The sequence below is a fragment of the Calonectris borealis genome, chromosome Z, assembly GCF_964195595.1.
Source record: "Calonectris borealis chromosome Z, bCalBor7.hap1.2, whole genome shotgun sequence".
Lineage (NCBI taxonomy): Eukaryota > Metazoa > Chordata > Aves > Procellariiformes > Procellariidae > Calonectris > Calonectris borealis.
The window spans coordinates 27,609,007-27,634,677 of NC_134352.1; positions in this window are offsets into that span (position 1 = coordinate 27,609,007).

Sequence of the window (25,671 nt, forward strand, 5' to 3'; positions counted from 1 at the left end):
TGTAGGAAGATGTTAAGAATTAGGGGATATTTGGGTATTTTTTCTGCACTGATTTTCTTGCTGTTTATAATTAACCATGAGTACCCAAAGTTGAAACTCTTTTCCCTTGTTCCAGGAAGCACTAATACTGCAACTGAAACTTGTTCTGACTTACAGACACTCTTTATATGAAAGAGCTTGCACTTTTTATCTTATGCATGATGGGAGTATACACATTACATATCATCAGGTCATGCTCTGTTTCCCTGGTGGAGGTAATTCACATCACTGTGTAAGTATAAGACTGAGGTATCACTTACCTCTCATTTGTGCTGCATTTTGCATGGTTTATAAACGTTATGTTGACTTGTTGCACGGGCAAATTTCATTACATTTGAGAAAAGGAACTGCGTGCTAAAGAATTAATTGTGTGGTAGATCAGTGAAGTACTTCTTTGTCTGTTCTTAAACTCAAAGCTTTGATAACTAGAAGTTTACTATGTGCCCCATATGTCCTCTCACTGTTTATTTTCAAAGCCAGTTTAAAAGACCTCAGTTCTAAGGGCTTATACTTCTCTGTACTTGAGGAATGTGGCTTACCTTAAGAGATCCCCCTTTAAACAAGAAGCTGTGTTTCCAGGCCTCAGGGCTACATGGAGAAACTGGAAAATGCTGCCAAAAGTAAACAAAGCAGTATCATCTATTAGAGTTCCTAGGGGACCTGCTATAGTAATCCTGAGAGAGGTGGCTGGATCATTCCTCTGCCTTCCAGGAGGCTTTAACACCTTCCTAATAAAGCTACTCGCCTTGCCTCAAGGAGAGAAAAGTGAAGTGGGGAAAGAGGAAGCTTTCACTATTGCTGTTATAAAGGAATAGCCTCTGTTGCGGTACAGGGCAGAAGTGTAGATCCACAGGGCCTGTACCATGGAGACCCAATGGTATGTTATTTCCACTTTTGAAAATTTTCTTAATCAGTCCTGTGCAGCCGTGGACCTAGAACTCTTATTTTCAAACTCTCTGTGATCCAGGTGTAGAAGCTGCTTAAATGTTTGCTGTTGACATTAGTCATGACTGGAAAATTTTCTCATGCAGTGACAGCAGTGAACTATTTCATGGCTCTTGCAGTCTTCATTTAAAGTATAATTAAGAAGAAAAATGAGTGTGAATTCTAGCTTTGTCATCTTTGGAAGGATGTGACTGCTCATCTAGCATTTAGAGGAAGAGAAGTTGGCACATTTAACTGGGCTCCTATCAGTTTCTTGTAGCTTGAACTCTGGTAGGTATCAGCAGTCCATACCTTGTCTCCAAAACAGAGGTAATAAACATTTCATACACATGGGGTTGTTGTGATGAATTAGTCAATGATTTTCAGGCCATAGTTTCTTGTATTCTGATTTAGAAGCACATTATGTCTCAATGAATACCTTCTAGCCTAGTCTAAGAAGGCATTGGTATCTACTGGTAAAATGTCTAAAAATTTTGATGCTGCATTGTTATAACTAGAAATTACCATAGTTACGACTTGGGAAGCTAGTGCTGTAAAATATCATATTATTTTCTATGGTAAATTGTTTTCAGAATGCTTCCTTCCTTTCTTTAGATCAATATTTGTAAAGGTAGTACATACGTCTGGAGATGCTCAGTGCATTGACATCACTGAAAATATAATTGTCTTGCCTACCCATGAAACACAACTCAGCAGAATAAAAAGCGGCACACTGATTTTTTTTAAATTAGCATTATTGATACCAATGTTATCCATCTTCCTTATGAAGTATAATATAGTAAACATGATTAACAGTTTGGAGCAGAGGAACATCTTATTTTGAACTGAAGAAAAGTCTGAGAAATATAATCTCAGCACTGTGCATTTGGCTAGACATATTAAGACACATGCACATGGTAAAGCAAAAAACCCCAGCAATTCTCAGATTAGTTTCTGTTTGCTTGTATCAAGAAAATGAAAAGCAATTCCTCTTAGGACCATTTTAAAAAATAATCTGTAGGAGTAGTGAAATGCTGAAATTGAGGCTGGGAAAAGCGTGAGCTGTGAAGAAGTTATCGATGGCTGTTTTGATCATGTTACATTTATGTTCTTCAGTGAATCTGTTTTAAATATTATGAATAAGCTTGAAATCTACAGCTGTCCAGGATTTTCCAATGAAATGTGAATTCCTCAAAACTTCCTGGAAGAAACAGATCAGTTTAACAATTTTTCAAATGGGAAAGAAATTGAAAAACAAATCTTAATAATGGTGTCTTTAATTTTAACAGTTTAAAAATAACTTTTTATTTCTTCATTTGAAAATTATTTTCATTTTTACCTGTATTATTTTACATTCAAATTGATAATAATTTTAAAATAAATGATTTCAAATTGAAATTTTTGAATTAAATTCCCATTTACTTTAGTTCTTATTCAGCTTTTAAAACTTTAAATTAAAACATGTCTTAAAAAGAATTTGGCGTTTTATTGAAGGTAAAAAATGTGTTTAGAAGAATGACGACTCTCTTTCCTTATGTGATCTAATGAATTATCTTCTATTCCCTCCTGATGTAAAAATACAGGCAGCAATAGATGATTGTCAGAACTTCGTGCCATCTCAATTTCTATACCTCCTATGCATTTCCTCTTATTATCACAATAGAAATGTGGAATGAGAGGCTTGTGATCTCAATCATAAAAATTGAGCTCTTGAAAATTCTGATGAGAGATTTACAGTTCACATCTTTCATACTAATGTAACACCATCATGGGGGCAGTTACTTTTAACCTATAGTTTTAACCTATACTTTTGATTAAATGTGTTTATTTCATGTACTCAATTTTGCTTCCTTCCATAGATGTATATGGCACTGTTTTGTGACTCAGGTACTACTTCATCAGTATAGTTCAGTCTAGATAGCCAGACTAGATAGAATGGATAGAAAATTACAGGACTTTTTGCAAGGAGGCGAGGAACCACTGTGCGTGATGTGTTTGTTGTTAGTTATAACACACAAGTTGAACTTTCTGTGTGTAAGCTATATTCGTTCTGCGTTGGTTCTACTATGACTATGGCACAGCTGCAAGTGCTGCCAGCGGTGGCCAGTTTCCAGCCCTTTACAAGTTCCTCCTCAAACTAACAGTCAAGTTTCTTTGCTCTGACCCAGGACCTTCCCTAGCAGTCCTCAGTTTAGATTTACTTCAATATCCACCAACTGCGAGTGAATCACTAGGAAAGCTGTAATTTGTGAATTCCTTTTGGCCAGAACTCTTTATAGATATATTCTCCTCTCCTTCCCCCAGTAATTCCAATAGGACTCCCTATTCGTGCTGTTTACCCCTTGTGTCAGCATGTCCAGCATACTTGTACTCAATGGCACGTCTGTTTCCAGCTACTTGAATGCATCCACGGTCAGTAGGCTGCAGCATCCCAGCAGTTGCAAAGGGCTGTCGTCGTGTCTTCTGGGAAGAGCTATGTGATGCTGAACCACCACTGCCTCACCTGGGTATTATGATTTTTGTATCAGGAATGGATTGTAGAAGGGGTGTTGAGGGTAAACGGAACTTGCTTTTCTCTTTCGGTCAGTACGGATTTTGCCCACTTCTTATGAAGCTCAAGAAGGAGATCTGTTCGTATGCTCATGATGGTGTTGACTGCGAGTAGGTGCCTCAGGATTCCCCTTAGCTCTGCTCTTCTGTGTAGCATCATCAAGGAGCTACTTCTGTACTGTGCATTTATCAGAGGAGCTGCCCTGCCTAATCTGTCATATTGAAGTGCTCCTGGTGAAAGGCTCACAGCAGATAAGAACCTGCCTGTAACCAGTAATCTTTCAGGATATTCACTGTCCCAAAGGACAGTTTTGTTCCTTAGCAAATAGAGGTGCTTTTGTCACTTTAGTTCTGCTGGCCAAGCGATCGTCAGTTTGGGAGTAGCAGTGATGGTTTCCAGCATGTTAGTGGAGGAGTTCTACATAGAAAGCAAATGTAAATGAAATATTGTAAAAATATATATATAATGAGAGGACCACTGTGAACCTCTATGGACACTGCTTACACAGTCTTGTAACTGTGTAATTCACCATCAGCAGGATATAGAAAGCTCACTACTATCACAGGCCAAAGGAATTTGTAAATGAACATTTGTAGTTTCGTATCATTCATTTTCACTGATCTAAGTAGTTAGAGGATGTATTTCTTGCTCTGAGTACAATACCTCACCAAGACTTACATGTTTAAGACCTTGGAGCTTTATGGGCTATCATTTATGACATGTTATTGTATCAATTGATTGCTTATTATCTAATGTATTGTTTTATATAAAATGGGAAAACAAATTAAGGAAAGGTTTGTTTTCAAGCTTTAATCATTTAATATGCTATTATTAACATATGTACATGTTAATATGGGTATCATTGATATATTCAGAGTTAGTTAAATATCTCAACATTGGGAGAGTAGGAAATGTTCCAGGTAAAATGTTCATCACTAAGGAAAATTATTTTATACTTTCGATATGTAAATCAGGTATAGATAATTGTGAGAATTACAGGATTTTCTGAATTTCCTGTGACTGCCAATGACAGATAGCATCCTTGGTTGACTGATTTAATACGGTTTGATAAATGTTCTGAAAAGCTAATTTAGGTTCATTTTGTAAATTGAATAAATAGGTTTGTTGAAATTAGAATAGCCTCCACACTGATTTAACAATTGTCCATAATGGAAATAGTATTAAACACTGTGAATGAGACCAAGTTAGAGGTCAGAATGCTTCTTTTGGCATTAATGAGGGATGGCTGGTTTTAGAGCAAGCAGACTGTTTGCTTTCTAAAGTATATATAAGGGACTGCAAAGTGAGTGTGAAGAGTTTTGGAATTGTATTCCTGAACAATCTGTCATTGACTTAGATCACTTGATGCTGGCATGCAGAGTTGGTAAAAACAGCTTCATGTTTTCTTGTGCATTAAACCAGAGTGAATTCTGAAATCTCGACTTTTAATTATGAAATGAAATTTCTGAAATACTTAACTTCAGAAATATCAGAAATTCAAAGTATATTATTTGGACAAGTACAGAGTCCTTTTCACACTTTTGCAATACAGTAATATATACACATAATGTCATATACAGAATACATGATATCATTAAAAGGAAAAATAGTTTTATCTTGCAAAACTAATATTTTAATCTTTGGTGGTGCAACAACACTGCTACCTTTCTGCAAAATCTTTTTAGTAATTTGCAGATCAGCCTTTTTCAGGAAAGCTTCTGGAAAATGAGGTTTCTGACTGTTCAGTAGCAACTTCAGGGCAGATATGGCCAGGGAATATAATTTGAAGTGTCACATGTAAAGAATTGGTACAGTGAGAGTAAGGGAACTTAAAGATGCAAGAAAAATAGGAGAAAATAAAACAAATACTGCGCTATAAGCCTATTATTTTGCTAAGTAGTAAAAAGAAAACAGTAGTCTATTTGCTTCAGTTTGTATTAATCTTATTTCTAATGCATTTCTCTAAGCTTCACAGAGATGGCAATTACATCCTGCTATTATTATAAAATTAATCTGAAGGCATTTTAAATTGGAGTGAGAGAGTGCAAAAAAGAGTTTCTGAGGCTAACCCTGATCTCACAGAAATGGAAGGAGCATGAGTCTCTTACTTTCTAAGAAAAGAAAGGAATATGAAGGGGAAGGCTTTCTTCATGACATACATTATTCTCATACCTTCTACTGTTGGGACCCTTTTCTCATGGATCCATGTCTCTTTGTATGTCTTAATTAATCTTCAGTTATGAACGTGCAAGCTTTATAGGTGTACTAAAACTCATTTTTCCTGAACTCTGGTAACTTTTTTCAGAGGTAGGATTAGGTATTAGGATTAATACATTAATACATTATTAGCATTAATTTGTCTAGTAACCATTTAGCCTTCCAGCAAACATAGAAGACAAAAACAAATTACTTTCTTTTTTTTTTCTACTGAAAAAGAATTCAGTACTAATGGAGCACAGAGTCTCCAAGAATGTTATCTATCTCTTTGGACTTAATTTTGGATAGTCTTTGCTTTTTGCACATGTGTTGCTTTCGTATATAGCTAAAGTTTTGTAAACATACTGCATCGGCTCTTGAACATAGATGTAAAATGAAATAGTAGCTATAACAGTTTATTTTGCTCATTGAGCATGATTATATCTAGAAGAGGTGTGTCATCTTTGGGACAGGTGTGCACTATTGTCAGGGCACAGCAAGGGCTGGTGGCTCACTGGAAGTCGGGGAGGGCTTCCCCCAGGGAAGGCACAGCAGGGCAGGTCCTCGCCAGGGAGAGCTCATCCCATTGTCAGATGCCATCAACCCATTTGTTGGTTTTCAAGTATGCCTCATTTCCAGGCCTGTCATGTTAAATCTAAAGAACAAACATTTCTGTTTCGTGGAAAACTGGATTGCTTTCCAAGCAAAAATTTTAGCCCAATAAAATATTTTCATTTTTCATTTGTAGGGTCTGCATACTGCAGCAGATGTTTCACAAAAGTTTAGAATCTCTATGAAAAGATTTTTCATAGAAAAGTCACAATTAATATTCTTTAGGTAAAAGAATGCAATCATTTTGAAAATTTTATGCACAATTTTCATCAAAGTTTGGAAAGAACATGCAAACTATTAAGGTAACTTGAAAATTAGGATTATATATTAACAGTGTTTTCATGCTTTGTAAGGTATTTCTGTCCAGACTTCAGCTAAAATGTTACAATAATCAACAGTGATTTCAGATTCAACCTTCATGTAGCAGAGTAGAGTAGGAATCAGTAGATAAGCTTTGACTTCAAAATCAAAGCATATATATAGTGCAAAGCGAAGAAAAAAAGGTGAATATATTATTAAGTTGTTCTTGGTTTATTGGGTGGTGCTGCTCACTGTTTCTATTTAACAGTTCTTGCAGGGAAGTCACACATTCTGAGATCAGTGAAAAGGAAGCAATTAGAGCTTTTTTTACTAGGTAGAGAGACAAAGCAGTAATCAGTATCTGCTTGACACAAGCCTGGAATTCATTTTCATTGAAGTGGCTGACAAGTAAAGCTTTGTGATGTTGGAAAAAGTTTCTTTTCAGCATTTCAATTTGCCTTTTATTTTTCTGTCCCCCCTTTTTCACGCAGGTTAGGGATTGACTTTTCAAATGGAAGCACCTGGGAAGTCAACCTAGTAGCTTTGAGAATTTGCAAGGTAGAATTTTAGCAGATGTAGAAGGTCCTGCATGTGATCATGATGTCCAGGCAGCTGTGCTCACCACAGGAGCTTAACTGTACTTAAGATACCTTTGTATTTCCCTGTCGTCTGAAGTGGTCAAAGGAGAGCCAGAAATTCAATGCCTGAAATTATCTTCAACATAGGAATAACCGAGCAGATCTCTGCAAGAGTTCCCTGACAGTGAAGTAAGCAAGGATTGCAGGGCTTTCTATATTTGCTATGTCTCCTTTGCCTCAGTACTGTCAAAATATCTCTTGCTGTCCTCCTCATCTTTGCTATCAGCAGTTTTTGATACTAGAGAAGGTCATGGATTTTAGACCAGCTTTTAGGCGTTCTGAGCTGCAAGTGTTCTCCTTTTCTATAGGCATGTCTCGAACACGCTGCATCTCTTAGCTGGCATCAGCTCAATTATCTGCAGATCCAGAAGTAGCTCAGTCTTGTTAGTGGCTTTCTGCACTAATGCTCACTAGAGGAACTGGGTTAACTGCGGGGTGCTACCTCCACCAGACTGTTTTCATGATCGCATGGCGATGTGTAGCCAAGTCAAGAGATCAGTCTTAGTGGTGTTAAAAAAAAGAGAGAAAGAAAGAAAAAAAAGAATTCCTTTACTGTGCACGACTGGGATTGTACTGTCTATCACCATAGTGTTTAAGATAAAAATACTGTCATGCATCACATGAATCATATTGACACTCTTGTTGGAAGCTGCGGTACCAGGGGGTTTGCATAGCTTATCAGCCTCTGATCTGTTGCCTCCTCCTGCTTCTGCAATTGATTCTTAGCTGTGTGATTTTTTTACAGTGCAGAACTGCTGCTTGCTGCTGCAATTGTCCTGTGTTTCCTCCTCTCACCTACCAGTTTTCTTATCCAAAGTAAAAACAGTGAGACAGGGGTAGGAGTTGGGCAGCTGATCTGTGTGTGAACTCTGAGAAAAATTCCTTTCCTGATGCTACTTCCTTGGTCAAACCTGCAGAAGGGAAAAACTTTAATCAGTATCAACGTGGTTTTATTAACAACAGATAATTAACTAACAATCAGTGAACTGTAATTCAGGATCAGTATCAGACATACAACAGATAAGCTGCAATACTTAACTATTAGAAATTTTCATGCTGCTTTTATACTTTTCAAAAGTATTCTCTGAAATTCCTCAGTTACTGCATAATCCAGCTGATGGTCATCTTCCTCTTTTAACATCATCAGTTTTTGACAAGTGACATTTCATGTGGTTTTATGTATTTGATCCACATGTATTATTTATACTTACATTCCTAACTTAACAGCTGTTGCTGTCCACGGCCATTTTGCTAAGGGTGGGCAAAGCAAACACCCCTGTAGAGCCAATTACTAAAAAAAGCCAGTGAGATGTGAACTGGCATTAAGCAAGCATTTCTGATGGGATTTGGGCTAAGGCTGGCAAGAAGAGCAAATAGCAGTAGTCAATGCATTAAAAAAGGTGAATGTTTAGTTGAGAAATATCGGCACGCAAAAAAGGAGCAACAGAAGGGCTCAACCGCATGCACCCACATTAATATCAAAAGAGCTGTGTATGGCCTGTGCATTGCATGCTGCCACAGAATTGTGCATGAGGTGATGGTCAGATCTGTCTTACTTTGTGTATGGGTCTTCAGGGCAAACAGAAGAAGATCAGAAGTGTGGCAGCTGCATCTCCAGCACTTGCACACAGCACTGCTGCAGTTTGCATTTGAGATGATAGAGGACTTGCCCTCACAATCTGACAGATCTGTTTCTTCCTATTGAAAGCATGCACTTGGCTCCTCTCCTTTGCTACTCTCCATCAGCAAGTCTTTGCTCCTCCTCCCTCTCCAGGCTCTGTGACAGGTAGTTCCAGATGACCTGACACATCAGAAAAACTATCCCATTTTGACATTGTAAGCAGCAGCGGCATTCTCTCTGTAGGCCACTTCTAAGACGTCCTTCCTAATTTTGTAAATTAGACACACATTTTTTGGCAGTTGCTCTTTGAAATCTGCAGGCTAAATTGTTTTCTAGGAGGTTATCACTGCTGAAGAAGCTGTTATAATGCCTGGGGCGACACCCAACATTCAGCTTGACCCTTGTTAAAGGTGCCTTTTCTGGAAAAATGCCGCCTTCTTTTGAAAATGGGAAATAGCTCCTGCTGCTTCTGCTGACTAGTTTCATTTCTGAAGGCTGTGTCTGATGCTAGGCCACAGCAGAGCTGTCATCTTTCTTAGGGACTATGTTTCCTTTCTAGAACTGCATATTGAATAATGATCATCTTGCACTTAATGCCTGCAATTCTAGGTATGAGGAAAGGATGCTATTTCCAATTATACTAAAATTCGGGGAAAGAACTCTGTTGACAGGTTTAACAGTTGTTATTATCTAAGATTTTAAGCACAGCAAAACCAACATGCCCTTGGCTTCATTCTCATTAATATCAGCGTGTCAGGGAAACTACTGAAGAAATACTAAAGAAGTAGCAAAGTCAGACCCCAGAACTTTATCTGACATATCGACTCAGCACGTGAAAAAAGGAAGACATAGGAAGATGGGTAAATCAGCTGCTCCCAGAAATGTGACTTCTGCTAACTTGGTGGCAGGGGGGTTGCAGTAAGTGCAGAAATCAAAGATACAGCATGTGTATCAGGTCATTTGACTTGTTCAAATTTAAATTGGGCAAGTTCAAATTTATTTTTTCATTGCCTTGCAAAACACTTTTTTTCCTGTGAGCATCTACATTTTGAACTCAAAAGTCCTTTGTACAGGAGAACCTATACTTAACAGTGTAAAAATTCATTCAGACACATTTGGAATGATGTTACAGAGTTGAAAATGTCTAGTAACAACTGTAAAGTAGCCTTAAAGAGTACAACACACAGTCTAACAGCTCTAACGAAGCTAAAAAATACTGTGGTAATAGCTGTCTATGAAACATAGTACATATGTACCCTTGTGTCATGGGGTAATTGTCTAGAAGGAGAAGTGTTAAAGAATGCTAAGACAAAGCTAGGCGAATTTTTTATAAACTAAGTAACACTTTTTTGCTTTTAGGAATCTGCCATCTGTAATTCATTTTAAATGTATGGTAGTCATGGTACAAGAAGACTGGGGAAATACATTGTTTGGACTTAAAATTATGCGGTAGTATTAGCTAAGTTTTGGGAGGATTATGTATGTATGCATATATGTACATATATATTTATTTATTTTGCTTTGAATATAAGAATACTCTGAATTCAGAAAAAATAAGGGTACAAACCTGTACAAACTAGAACTGGAGGAAAAGCTTCCCACAAACATTTTCAAGGGGCAATCAGTCAGTTCCCATAGAGCAATTTCAGTGTGACAGGCTACAGGGATCCCTTTCATCTTCACTTGCTGATCTGCTGGGATAAATCTATGTCCCCACATTGACTGGTGTGGAACTATGCTCTGATGTCTTTTTTCTTGTTCTTCCAATAACAGAGATTCTAAACTAGAAACATAAAACCTGTAAAGTGAAGACAAATTGTGTCATGAAGGTTGAATGGGAAATAGTACATAGGCTTGACAAACTAAATTAACAATAATATAAATCATTTTATAAGATACACTCTGTTCTATATAGGTACAGGATTTCATTTCAGTGATCTGCTTGATCTGTTGGATTTCAGTGGTGGCTGATGTGATCTCCACATGTTATAGTTTATAGAAGTCTCTAGATTTGTTTTTGTGAAAAGTGCCATGTAACAGTAATGTGGTATTGATGTTAACCATTCCAGCTAAAGCTTTTCTAGTAGCTTTAGCAGTCTGATTTTACACATTCCAAAACTTGCTGGGTAACTATTAATTTTGTATCTTGCTTTTGGTCAATATCTAAGACAAGCTAGAAAGTAAGTGCCTGTCACCGAATACAATACTGTAAAAAATAATATAATTTTAATATTAGCAAATATAGGTACTGTACTAAGTCTTTCACTTCTTTCTCCTCAATTGAGCTATAATTACAATAACCACATGGAACTGTTGTAAGGTATGCTGGTAGTACTACCAATTATTAAAGATCATTTTACAGATTAGATTGCAGCTGTAGTTTTGTCGTAACAGTTCTTTCTGTTCTCTACCGTATGAAATCCCAAGAATTAGTTACATACATCTATAAAAATCCCTCTTTTCCATTGATACCTTTCTAGTGAACTTCAAATGAAGAATTTTACAACTGTATTTTATGTGTTTTATACTTTTAAATTGTTAGAATGAGGAGAAGAAATACTAGTTTTTATTTATCTCTTTCTTTCTAACACAGGGATTATGTTATTTCTATGGAGTGCGATTCTCCAAATACTCACTCTGTGTGAGAGAAAAATCAAAGGTGGTGAAAAGGAAACTGCAACTGTGTGCTGCAGATCATGCAGAGATGACAATGAAAGTACTAGCAGAATCCCGTATTTTAAGAAGACCAGAGATGTGACTAATCACAGCCCTTTTTTTTTATTATTTTATGGAAAAGATTTGTTACTCAAATACAAGCATCATTAGTAGATTGTTATGTGAGATGTAACAGGTTACTTGCATGAAGTGTGGTAAAAACCAGCTTGTAAGACGCATACATGCCCTCAGCTAATTCCTGAAAATCTAAGCTCACATATACAGTGCAATGCCTTCCTTGCAAAGGCAGTAGGCAGCAGGCAATCCACACAGAGATCTAGCATACTTAAGTGAATGAATTACAGTAAATTACTGAAGATTAGTCTTTGCATTATTTCTGCATGCTATAAGAGACATTTTGAAAAAATGTTGGAAGGAACCACTTGAAATAGTTTCAGCTACAACAGAAATCAGCTGTGGTGATGGAGGCCTTGTGTCTTGCAGGAGGCATTCAAAACCCTTGGGATTGATGTCTGCATTATTTTTCATTAGAAGCACGAGTGCCCCAAGTACGTCTGTGCCCCAAGGAAAAATTAATCTTCCCCTGCTTTTTCAGACTGCATTTTACAGTTTAACTGTTTAGCGCACCTCTGCTGTTTCAAGTCCTTTCCTCCACCAATTCTGACTTGTCAAGCCATGGGCTAAACAAAGAGAAAAACTGGCACACACACTTTTCAAAAAGTACTCTGTGCTAGCTTCAGAAGGTATAAATCAGCATCCCATGACATGGATTTGTACCCTAGTCAGGTAATATTGATACCTGGATACATTTGTTACTGCAGTTGATGCCCTTTCAGGTAATCATGATTGAAAACAGAGAAAAGACAACAATATATATTTATGTTTATGTTTACATTTACATTTATATTTTTATATTTATATTTATATTTATTTATATTATTTAATACATTTATATTGGGCATGCATGGAGGATGTAAGAATGTTTTACTGCCATGGGTTTAGAAACCTATGTTACACCCAAGTGACAAAGCCATGAGTGGGCTAGTTTTCTCAAATGCATGCTGTTAAGCTCCTTACTCACATAGCACCATATATTAAACCCTTATCATACTGCTTCTCATATATAGACAAAACTGGCACTTTCTCTGTTACAGGAGAGTTTTGTCTTAGTTTTCTTGCACTCGCTGTTACACACTCTGTATTTTTTTCTCATAAATTTGCAAGATATAGTTGTTTTTGTTTTACAAGATATTTCCTGAGCAAGTGTTGGAAACCACAGTTTAGTTTTCCAAAGAGAAAAATTAACGTTGCAAAGGGCTGAAGTTACTCAAGATCATAAATTCAGACATAGGTGTATATATGCTCAGTGTTTTCTATTTAGATACCCAGATTCTTTGCTGACCTCCTCCATAAACTATGGGGTGTTCGGGAGAGAAACAGGAGGCTCCATGACATTGGAAAACCAGAATTTATGTGGAACTTTACTTTGAAGGTTGCTAAAGCCTCTCAACACAACCAATAAATAATGCTCAGAAGAAAAGGCCTGAACAGATTTCATGCATGCTGCTTAAGTCTTCTTGGGCTGGGAAAACAGGCTGTCAGGGCTAGAACCTTGAGTTACAGCTATATATGCATTTCCTAACTTACAGGTGCCTGATTTATAACCTGAATGTTCTTCTAATGCAATTAAGAATCTCCTCCAGATACCTAAGTCATCATAGGCTAATATTTTTTTACAACTAAAACATTGAGTAGAAATTTTCAATGTGCTGTCTGTCTTGCTCTTGGAAGGCTGAGCAGGTGTAACTGGCATGGAAGGAGGCCTTTGAGCAAAACACAGTCTACACTGGACGTTGAAATTTTCCTGAGGCTAGCAAAGACAACTCAATCAGAAGATCAGATTAAACACTATTTTTGAGCATGTGGAGCACCATTTATACTGTCTGTCTGAGTCTGGATTTGGGGTTTGCATATATTCAAGGACCTGTGGAGTCAAAGGTACTTGAGGAAAGGGAGGAGACTGTCTTCTGCAGTAATACTTAGGAATAGAGAACTTCACAGGGGCCCAGTTGGACCTATTATTGCTACTGACTTTTTGGAGAATGTTCTTGCCCTTATCCCCTTATTTCCCTCCTTTCTCCACACTTGCAAGTTACATTAGCTATGACTCCCTCTCATCCCTACCTCAGAAATTCCTGTGTGATGAGAGCTGTCCCATGACTGTTTTACCTTAGCCCTGAGCATTCTTACTGCACGATAAGTGAGTTTTCCTTCATTCTGCCATTTTCCCATCCGTCTTCTTTCCCCAACTTCGTGTTCTCCCAGAGAAGGATTGAAATTCAGCTTTCAAGCTGCAGTTATTTTATTTTTCAAGGCAGACAGATGAGCAGCTAGAAGTCTGGGCAGACAGCCAAAGTCCCTTATCACTGAAAAGAAACAAGAGCACCTGGTTCAAAGGAGGGGAGAAGATTAGGGGAAAGGAACAGAGAGAACTAAGCATGTCATCAGTCAAATGCCCTGTGTATAAGCAAATTAAGTGCTACTAGATTTAAAAAATCCCAGGAACAGTTAGACATGCACAGATTTAGAACCTATTGCCAATCACTTAGCAACTATACTAATGGCCTGATGTCACCAACATGTTAGCGTATGTTGCTGAATCTACAGACTGTCTTGAAATTTGGTCTTGCTAAATATGCTTTTAGCATCTCAATACAAGAGCAATATCTGACTTTAGTAGCTGTGGACAGTTGATGGAAAATGGTACAAATCATGTCTAAGTAAGATAGCTTCACAAAGCCGAAAGGCAGTGTCTAAAAGAAGCACGCTATGTATGTCCCAATTCTGATTAGCTCTGAGAGACTGATGGGAAGAACTAAGCAATGAAGAAAATAGGTGTCAGATTTCACCAAGAAGAAGTAGAGAACAGCAAAAAAAAATGTGATAGCACTGTCTTTCATGACACATTTTCTGCAGATTGACAATATGCGGTGAAACCGAACTGAGAAATGATCTGAACCATGAGGTGTTGTAGCCAGTATGTACTGCAATGAGGTGAGGCTGGTAGTCATCTGAACTATGTGACTTATCTGAAATACATGTTCATCTATTGCTTCAGAAACCCAGAAGTCTTTGCGGTAGAGATCACTCGTGTGTGTGTGATGGGTTAGGAACAGCAATACAGCAATGAAAAAAAATAGTCACTTAGCTATCTCCTCTTGAGCTGAAGCCTTCCCCATGCTTGCATGTGAGAAAAGATTTGAGTTAGAAAAGTGGTGGGAGCTTTCAGGAACACACCTTATTTGTACATAATGTCTTCCAGTCAACACTGATTCTCTTATCTGCCCTTTGTTTGTCAGCCACAGACTAACGACATCAACTTTATGCCTGGCCATCATAATTTCCATCAGTAAAGGCATACTCATTTCTGCATGGCAATTATGTCATTGTATTTCACATTTGTTTTAGGAGCAGTAAATGGGAAGAACTGATTAGATGCAATGACAAAATATCTTTGCAGTGAGGAAGTTGATATACTTGAAATTGCATCTCAGTATAGTGTGCAGAAATTGGAACAGTTTGCAAGAAAAAAGTAGTCTGGCTTACTGTCTAGTCTGTGGTCATGTAAAATGATTCGCGACCAAGATACAGACATACCATAGGCACAGCGTTGTGGATTTCAGAGTAATGCACTTAGGTTCATTATTTATATTCATATTAGGTTCACAGAGATTTTATGCATAATCCTAGGTCAGTCTGTTACTCTGTGAAGTTTTCCAGGCAACTGTGGGAGCTAAGACATCTCAGCATCACCTGCAGAATGGCTTTCTTCTCATTTGTTTTTATATCTTGCCTAACTCTAGCAATTACTGGCCTGTGTAACTGTTTGGCACAGTGTCCTCTTCATCTACTTGAGCCAAGGAGTCAGCATCAGCAAAACCTTTCAGTTTAATTACTTGAACTCCCTGCACTCTGCCCAAACTGTCCACACTGATTGTAAGTTGAAAAGTTTTGCATAAGAGTAATGTATTTGTGCTTTTTCTTTTTTTCGATATCAGAAGACATTTAAAATCTTAAAAAAACAAGCCTGATTTTTTGTTTCATTAGGTATGGCATTATGGGGTGATACCTGAAACCTAAGTGAGTTTTAAATTAAAATCAGTGTATTTTAAAATATTTCTTTGTTGAAGTCACTTCAAAAAACTCTCATTGTAATATGCAATAAATTCAAATGTGATTTATCTCAGGCCTTCATAAAATAGAAATGTTGTCCTGCCCACCTTGTTTAGCATTTCAACTAAATTGCTATATATAACACGCAATTTTAATATATCTGAAATTAAATACTAGAGATCCTATTAATTTGTGTCTAAAATCACATAAATATGTCACTGCAAATTCATAAATCTGACATAAGAGGTTTATAAGAGACAAGGGCTTCAGTTCTATTTACAATAAAACGTGACTGTAAGATATATATCCCTGATTCTAATGTATAGCAGCTGTTTTTAAAGTATGTTAGAAGCTGAACAGATCACTTTACAAATGACTGCAATCACCAAAGGAAAATTAAATACTTTTTATGCTCCTGGAAAGACCCTTCAAAATATGTCCATCTGACTTTTCTTCAAACATTTATCCTTAGAACACTGATCACACTTTGTCCAGGTTGACAAGATTACAGCAAGAGTTGAACAAACTTTTCATGAGACCCAAAATCTTTCACAGATTGTTTTTCCCTTATATTTTTAACCTGGTTTATATCAATTTAAAATTACCTGGGTCTTTGCTTTTTATTGCATAATGTTATGTATTAGTAGTAATATGGATCATTTAATATTTATTTGTTTTAATGAAATTGCTAATAGGATAGTAAGAGGAATGAAAGAATTCTACTGTTACCGAAAATGACAGACTTCTACAGCTACTGTTTGTGAAGACTGGTATGGTGGTGTGCTCTTATTGCTTCCTGCTCTCTTTTTGCTAGTTATTCATTTTGATGTACTGCAGCTAAAATATAGACTTATTTTTCATTAATAAACAACATTTTTTTTCACTGATGTTATGGTTTTAGTATCAATTTTTAATAACAGAATTTGTGGCTAACTTGTTCACTAATAATACATATATTATCAGTATCTATGTGAATTTTATTATTTGGACATTCAAACCAGAAGAGGGCAATGCTAATCTTATGTTTAACTTCATGTGAATCGCTGTTTTCTTTCCCTTAAACTTTATGTGAATTATGTGGCTTTGGGCCCAGTCCTGCTTTTATGTAAGCCTGTGACTGATCTACTGAAGTGCATAGATTTATACATCCAAGCATTAGCTACTTTACTCATGTAATGGTAGGAATGGCTTTAACTTTGAAGCACAGATTTGGATTGTTACAGAATATTACAACATATTTAATATTAAAGACTGTAACTTTCAATTCATGCGGGCTTATATACATGAAACACTGCTCCTCAGAAGCCACACAAAGTCAGGTGTGCATACATACCCAGGTTATGATGCTTTCAAACCTGACATGGTAGCCTTATTAAATGAAAAGAGAGTGTTAACCACTGATTTTGATGCAATCAGATTTCTACCTAAGCTCTATGTTAAAAATGAAATCTTTAGTGACATTAATTCTCTTTGTAGCTGTCTAGTTTATATACATGCAAATATAGGAGCACAATAATCCATGACTTTCTGAACAATTGGGAAACCATTCACAGATTCCACATAACACAAAAAGGTAAACTCCAGTTCAGTACAGGCATGAATTCTTTGTTGCCTTGTCAGTTAAGAAATTTTAAATAAAAAAACCCACATAGAACATTATTTTTATGAAAATTGTGTTATTGTGGAACACAGGAATAGTCTTGGAACAAGATGAGCTATTAGGGCTCCTCTAGCTGGTACACAGCACGCTGGGTGATGAAGTGGTTGAAAGTCAAGGCTCAAAGGGTTGTAGTGAATGGGGCTACATGTGGCTGGCAGGCAGCCACCAGTGGTGTTTCTCAGGGCTCAGTTCTAGGGCCAGTTCTGTTCAATATTTTTAACAATGATCTGGAGACAGGAGTTGAATGCACCATTAGTAAATTTGCTGATGATACTAAACTAGGAGGTGCAGTTGACTCTCTTGAGGGCGTTGCAGAGGGATCTAGGTAGATTAGAACATTGGGCAATCATCAATGGCATAAAATTTCACAGAACAAATGCTGGAGTCTGCATGTAGGACAGAGTAATGCCAGGCACAAGTATAAATTGGGAGACGAGAGGCTGGAGAGCAGCCCTGCAGAAAGGGATCTGACGGTAAGCTCAATATGAGTCAGCAGTGTGCCCTGGCAGCCCAGAGGGCAAACCGCATCCTGGGGTGCACCAAACACAGCACAGCCAGCCGGTCAAAAGGGGTGATTATCCCGCTGTACTTAGCGATGGTGTGGCCTCACCTTGAGCATTGTGTGCAGTTCTGGGCCTCACAATTTAAGGATAAGGTACTTGAATGCGTCCAGAGGAGGGCAACCAAGCTAGTGGAAGGGCTGGAAGGCATCTCCTGTGAGGAGCGGCTGAGGACTCTGGGTTTATCTAGTTTGGAGAAAAGAAGGCTGAGGGTTGACATCATTGCTCTCTACAGCTTCCTGAGGAGGGGAAGTGGAGAGGGAGGTGCTGATCTCTTCTCCCTGGGATCCAGTGAGAGAACGTCTGGGAATAGCTCAAAGCTGCGTCCATCAGGGGAGGTTCAGACTTGATTTTAAGAAGCATTTCTTTACTGACAGAGTGGTCAGACACTGGAACAGGCTTCTTAGAGAGCTGGTCAATGCCCCATGCCTGTCAGTGTTTAAGAGACATTTGAACAATGCTTTAACTTTTGGTCAACCCTGAATTGGTCAGGCAGCTGGACTGCCTGATCATTGTAGGTCCCTTCCAACTGAAATTTTCTATTCTGTTCTGTTCTGTTCTCCCCAGCTGATTGCCCAAGACTTGTCTACACAGTTTTACTTTCGTCTCTTTTCTCATTTTGATACAAAGGATGTTGGATAGTCTCTGAAAAATGGAAGTTATGACAACAGGACCTCACTCATCTCACATTCTACATTGTCAGTGCCTACAGCTGAGTGAGTAGAACATGCAGGTTTGAATGCCTGCAAACATCTGCACGCTTATGGAATTCAGGTAGCCCAGGCCTACGTGGGATGACGAAGTCAATAGCTGTCTATGTTTCTAGCTTTTGTTTGGGCCTCATGGTAAAGTAAGAGAAGAACCCTGACCAGTCTCAGGGGCTTTCTCTTCACATGCAGAGGCAAAAGCCATAGGGGATGCCAAAGGGAGAAAAAGGAAGACTCCTCTGGAAGATAAGATCGGCAACTAATGCCGTCAGGTAGTATTGAGCTGCAGTCTTCAAGATCACAGCTTTGGATTTAGGTACTTAACTGCCAACTCGGAGCGCCTTTACATACTAAGTACTTTCAGACTTACCCCTGAAGACACATTATAGAGAGGATGCCTAAACAGAGCCCAGAGCTGTGCATCTACAGCAATTACATGTGTAAAGCTTTTCCAGCTATGGTAGGCATTACTCTAGCCTTTACTCTAACAAAGAGAAGTTGTGTATTTGGGGCTGACTGATTGAGCCGATGTATCTCAGACTGAATCAAGTTAATATTTGCCATTTCTGACACAGTTTAGACTGTGCTGAAAAAAAGGGTTCTATACATCCTTCAAAACTACAGATGGATTACAGAAAATGCAACTGGTTCAGCCGTCTGTTTGTAACAGTTGTTTCTTCCTATTTTCTTTAATTTTAATCTTCCTTTACTGTAAACACTCTGCTTGTGCTAATAGTTCTATCTGTAAACAATGAGCATATTTCTGTCCCGGTGCTCACTTTTAGAATGTCCTAAATAGGCTTAATATGTTTATGTGAGACCACCATGCAGGGTGCATAGTTGCAACAAAACTATGTTACAGGAAAATACATCATGCAGGCATGAGTGATTTCAGATGCCAAACTTAGCAAACCCTCCCAAATGATAGAGCAATCCTTTTCAAAAATCATAGATCAAAGCTGACCTTTTGTTGAAGAAAACATGAAATTTCGCTAGTGAATTCAGTGTACTCAAAAATTCTTCCTGTCTCAAATGGTCTTTTTTCCCATCAGATTTAGATTGACATTAAATAAAAAACATACAAAGAGAAAGCTGCCACATGGTTAATCTTCTTCTATTTGCTGCCCTAAGCTTGGTTATTTCTTCTCATGTATCTTTGTCATTCCAGGTCCCTCCTACTTCACAGTACTCTGTAATTCTTGTGTACGTATTATCACTTCACTGAAACAGGTCTGCTGCCAAGAACTTTAATCCTTAAGAATACATGATGTTAGAGACCCCAACGCCATTATGCAACGATGTATAAGGTATTAAAATCTTATAACTGAAATCAGAATTCAGCTTAGTAAGCATGGAAAGCTTTGACAAAGTAGGTTAAGCAAGCAAAAGCCTTTTTCAATTACATATAATGGAATGGAAACAATCTTTGATAAAGCCATTGAACATGATACATAATTATTTTATAAATTATAAATTATTATATAATTAAGTGTTTGTTAAGTAGAATATGATGCATACTTTCTACTCGTTGTCTCCTGCAAGACATGTTTGAATAATTATATGGACATGGAAGAATGTAATCGATAGACAGGAAGACACATCTTTGCCCTTACTGAGATGATATGCTCTTTGGTGATTTAAGGAATCTGTGGAAACACCCCATTTGGTTAGAAGAATTTAATCTCTCAACTTGCACTTATTTTTCTCTGATCGGTAACTCCATAATTGACTTACAACTTACCTGACATGAAATTGGGAATCACACTTCAGCAAAATAGTTGGATTGTTCATTTATAATCTTAAGCAGCTGTAGTAGGGGTTTTAGCAAGTTCTTCATCCTTTTGTGAGTATCTTGAAATAGGACCTCAAAAAGTCTTGGGGAGAACTTCCCCTCGTGCAAGGGAACTTGTCATGCTCGCGGAGGGAACTGTCAGTTCCAGTACTGGCTCCAATGTACGTACTTTAGTTACAGCTTCTGTCTTTGATGCTGTTCCGGATTCGGCTGGGATAAGGTTAAATTTCTTCCTAGTGCTATGTTTTGGATTTAGTATGAAGAGAATGTTGGTAACACACTGATGTTTTCAGTTGTTGCTAAGTGCCCTCCTAGTCCAAGGACAGCTCCTATGCCTACTGACTGAGCTAGGTACACGAGATGGGAGGGAACATAATCAGGACAGCCAGCCTAGCTGGCCAATGGAGTATTCCATACCATGTGACATCATGCACAGTATATGAATGGTAGGCGTGATCCAGGAAGTGCCGATCGCTACTTGGTTATCGGTCAGCGTGGGTGGTGGGCAATTGCATTGTGCATCACTCATTTTGTATATTCTATCATTATCATTATTATTTTCCCTTTTTCTGTTCTATTAAACTGTCTTTATCTCAACCCATGAGTTTTTCTCACTCTTACCCTTCCGATTCTCTCCCCATCCCACTGGGGGGTGGGGGGAGTGAGTGAGCGGCTGCATGGTATTTGGCTGCCTGCCAGGTTAAACCACAACAGATGCTCCTCCAGGCAACAGGATGCTATGATTGTATTTGCTTTGAAATCACAATTAAGTCTTCTTGTAACTTATGCCAGTTCTTCTTACTCTCCTTAAGCTACTGCACATTTTTTCATTTTCTTTTTGAGTTCTTATGAATGCTGAAGATTTTCCTTCTTTTGTTCCTTTTTTCTTGGCTGTGGACAGTACAACCAACATTTTTCTGTGAAGATGTTTCTGAACATATACAGACAGAAATGCTTTTAAATAAAATAAACATGGTAAACATGGGATAAACTCAGAGAAAAACAGTGAAACTTTTTTAAAGTGTGTCAGCATGACTTGGAGTGACCTTTGATTAGGATTTCTTTTCAGGTGGCAAGCATGTTCTGTTGTCTTCTATTTATCTAAAGATAGATAGGGGTGCAAAGATTAGCTTGAAACTCATTACAAATGCCTGAAAATCCTTTTCAGGTGGTGTAATACAGATATATGGACACCTCAGTTTACTGCTTTTATCTGTAGCTTTGTGTAACATAATACCCAAATTGTGCTCTTCTGAGATCATTCCTCTGTTGGAGGTGCACAGCAGAGCGAATGCTTCTGAGTCTTGTTCATAGCACCTTCATGATGACTATTCACTGTTGGGCAAATGAGGGATAATCATGGATCTTGCATCACAAGTGTTAATGTGGGAAGACCATTATAACGTCTTTTATGGTACTTGGACAAATCAAGAGATACTGCTTGTGCACTGCGGTTTAACTATTCTTAGTACCAAATACTGAACTGCCTTATCAGAAGGAATGGGAAAAATGATATATTGTCCTTTAGAGGGAATCAGAGATTTAAATGGGCATTTGAATGACACAGTTTCAGAAGATTTCTGCAACTGTTTAGTAGAAAAGCTAGCTGCAGTACAGAATTTGACTTCTGTTGACAGTAGTGATGGAGTGCAATTGGTCAGGTAGTTTTATGATCAGTCAAGGGATTGATACCTTGAAAAATTCTGATCCATGGAAACATAAATTTCTTTCCAGGTATGTACAGTTCTGAAAAACTTTCAGTGGAAATACTTGAAATTTCTGGTCAAACTAAAGAGCAATGGATGCTGCAAAAGAAACAATAATGTGGTGGCTTGAACACAGCAGGAATAGGAGACCTACATTTCAGTCTTTATTCTGTCTAATTCAGAGCAGGGACCTGTGCCTTCTTTCACCATTATTGCAAGTGAGAGCTTTGGCCATAGGACTGTCACCTCACTTGTGGTGAATCTCCCTTTGTGTTTCTGCAGTTTCCTAAAGGTGCTGCTTCTTTTCCTGTAAAAACATGAATGTTTTTGACATGACAAAAACATATTCTCTTTATAAGGCAATTTTTTTCACTTTGCTCTAATGTACGCATGCATATCAAAGCCAATTCCTCCCCATGGAGAGGAATGAACCAAAAAGTTGGTTAAATATATGTATCCCCTTGCTGAGGAGGGGGAGTGAGGCCCTGAAGGAAGCTGCAGCCCATGCTGGAGCAGGCTTCTGGCAGGAGCTGCAGTTTGTGGAGAGAAGCCCACAGAGGAGCAGATTTTCTGGTAGTAACTGTGGCCCTTCAGGGACCCACACTTGAGCAGTCTGTTCCTGATGGACTGTACGCCATGGAGAGGATCCATGTTGGAGCAGTTCTTGGAGAACTGTAGTCCATGGGAAAGACCCATACTGGAGCAGTTAGTGAAGGACTGTATCCCATGGGAGGGACCCCATGCTGGAGCTGTATGGGTCTTGTCTGGAAAGAATTAGGGAGGGCTGACAGAAATGCAAGAGTATTCTTGTCCTTGTGAGGAAACTGTGAGTTTGTTGTCCGAAAAGGGGATTCGTGCCCGGCGTTCACGTAACCAATTCCACACGCTCAGGAGAGATATTGTTTTATTCAGGCCTGGGTGCTCGGTGGACTTGCCACAAATCAAGCACACCTGGTCTAGTCACCTTTCTGTTTATATCCATGCTTCTCATACATATTTTAAATTTCTCTTTTACATATTCATTACATTTCCAAGAACTAATTATAATATTATATCATCTTAAACACATACGCATTAAAGACTTTAGGGTCTCCTTGAGGGTCTCGGGTGGTCTCTGGTGGTCGGCAGGGTAGTGAACTCTTTATGAACTTATTTCCTCTTTACCTTATAGGGTCACAATTTGTCCCTGAGCCATGCTTGGACCACATTTGTTTATAGTTTCCATAGCTAAAATTAATTATCACTACTTCTAAACCACACAGTTTATAATTAATTACTACTCCACACAATTACAAACACACACCTGTTAGTTATCTAACTTCTAAGCAACGAACCTTCATTGTTTTAAATTACAGAAGGGAGCAATATAGAATCCACAACAAACTAAACTATCTATCACCATAGTGTTCTTAAATTAAAACATATACATCTTGATCTCCTCCAAGCAAACACCCACTCACTAACTTCATCATTCTGATTTCTTATTAACTGTTTTTTTAACCCAGTTCTGGGCGAGGGCTATACACAGGACAATAACACTTTGAGGATTATTGTTGATTATGATTAACATTAGCAAGTTCACTGTAATGGATACGTTAGGCCTGGAGAACATTTGGGTCTTCCTATTGAAACAATGTGGCCTCGGCAAATTTCTCCTCTTTCCCATCTGCAAATTGGTTGACTACTTGATTTAGCAGTGTATCTAATTTAATCTGTTGGGATTCCTCTTCTGTCTTTCAATCCTCCCCTATGAACGCAAAATTTGGATGGATTCCTGACCTCTTGAACTCATCTGGCTATCTTATGGTCCTGCACTAAGATTCATAAACAGCAAATACCATGCCTGCCATATTTCCTGTGCAGCTTGAATGAGGTGCCAGACAGCATGCAGAGGGAGAAGTACATTATAATCTAAATGACATAATAAAGGTGTTTTGTTGCCTGTAGACTGCCCAGAATTATGCCCTGGAAGTGCCAAAATGTACGGCTGTATAGTGCAATCCCTTATGAAAGGACTCGGTCTCTTTCTGCAACAGAAACAATGAAGGTACTGCTTCACAAACACTCAAGTCTTATCAAAGGTAGTGTTAATGTTAATCTTAATCAACATTAATCTTCAAAGTGTTATCACCCTGTGTATAGCCCTCACCCAGAACTGGGTTAAAAGACCAGTTAATAAGAAACCAGAATGATGAAACTAGTGAGTGGGTGTTTGATTGGAGGAGATCAAGATGTATGTGTTTTAATTTAAGAGCACTATGCTGATGGATGGTTTGGTTTGTTGTGGATTCTATGTTGCTCGCTTCTGTAATTTTAAACAGAATGAAGACTTGTTGCTTAGAAGTTAGGTAACTAACAGGTGTGTGTCTTAGAAGTAGTGATAATTAATTTTAGCTATGGAAACTATAAACAGACGTGGTCCAAGCATGGCTCAGGGACAAATTGTGACCCTATAAGGTAAAGAGGAAATAAGTTCATAAAGAGTTCACTACCCTGCCGACCACCAGAGACCACCCGAGACCCTCAAGGAGACCCTAAAGGTTTTAGTGCGCATGTGTTTAAGATGATGTAATATTATAATTAGTTCTCAGAAATGTAATGAATATGTAACAAGGAAATTCAAAATATGTATGAGAAGCATGGATATAAACAGAAAGGTGACTAGACCAGGTGTGCTTGATTTGTGGCAAGTCCACCGAGCACCCAGGCCTGAATAAAACAATATCTCTCCTGAGCGTGTGGAATTGGTTACGTGAACGCCGGGCACGAATCCCCTTTTCGGACAACAGTAGGGCATACATTTATGTTTGGCAACAATTCTTTCTAGGAGATGGCCTGGATGTACAGTTAGCCCTGAGATTTTCAGTGTTTGAATAAATATGACATTTGAATTTAAAAGGCAATAATATGTATGTTTTGGGCAGCCATATGTTTGAAAAAATATTATGATTATTGCTTAGCAACTAATGTTAACAATATGAAGAGGCGGTGGGGTAGCCCTGTATGTTAGGGAGTGCTTCGACTGTCTAGAGCTCGATGGTAGTGATGACGAGGTCGAGTGCTTGTGGGTAAGGATGAGGGGGAAGGCCAACAAGGCAGATATCCTGCTGGGAGTCTGTTATAGACCACCTAGCCAGGACGAGGAGGCAGATGAAATATTCTACCAGAGGCTGGCAGAAGTCTCCCAGTCGTTAGCCCTTGTTCTCGTGGGGGACTTCAACTTTCCGGATGTCTGCTGGAAATACCACACGGCAGAGAGGAAACAGGAGGAGGTTCCTGGAGTGTGTGGAGGATAACTTCCTGACGCAGCTGGTAAGCGAGCCCACCAGGGGAGATGCCTCGCTTGACCTGCTGTTCACGAACAGAGAAGGGCTGGTGGGAGATGTGGTGGTCGGAGGCCGGCTTGGGCTTAGCGACCATGAAATGATAGAATTTTCGATACTTGGTGAAGTAAAGAGGGGGGCCAGCAAAACCGCTACCATGGACTTCCGGCGGGCGGACTTTGGCCTGCTCAGG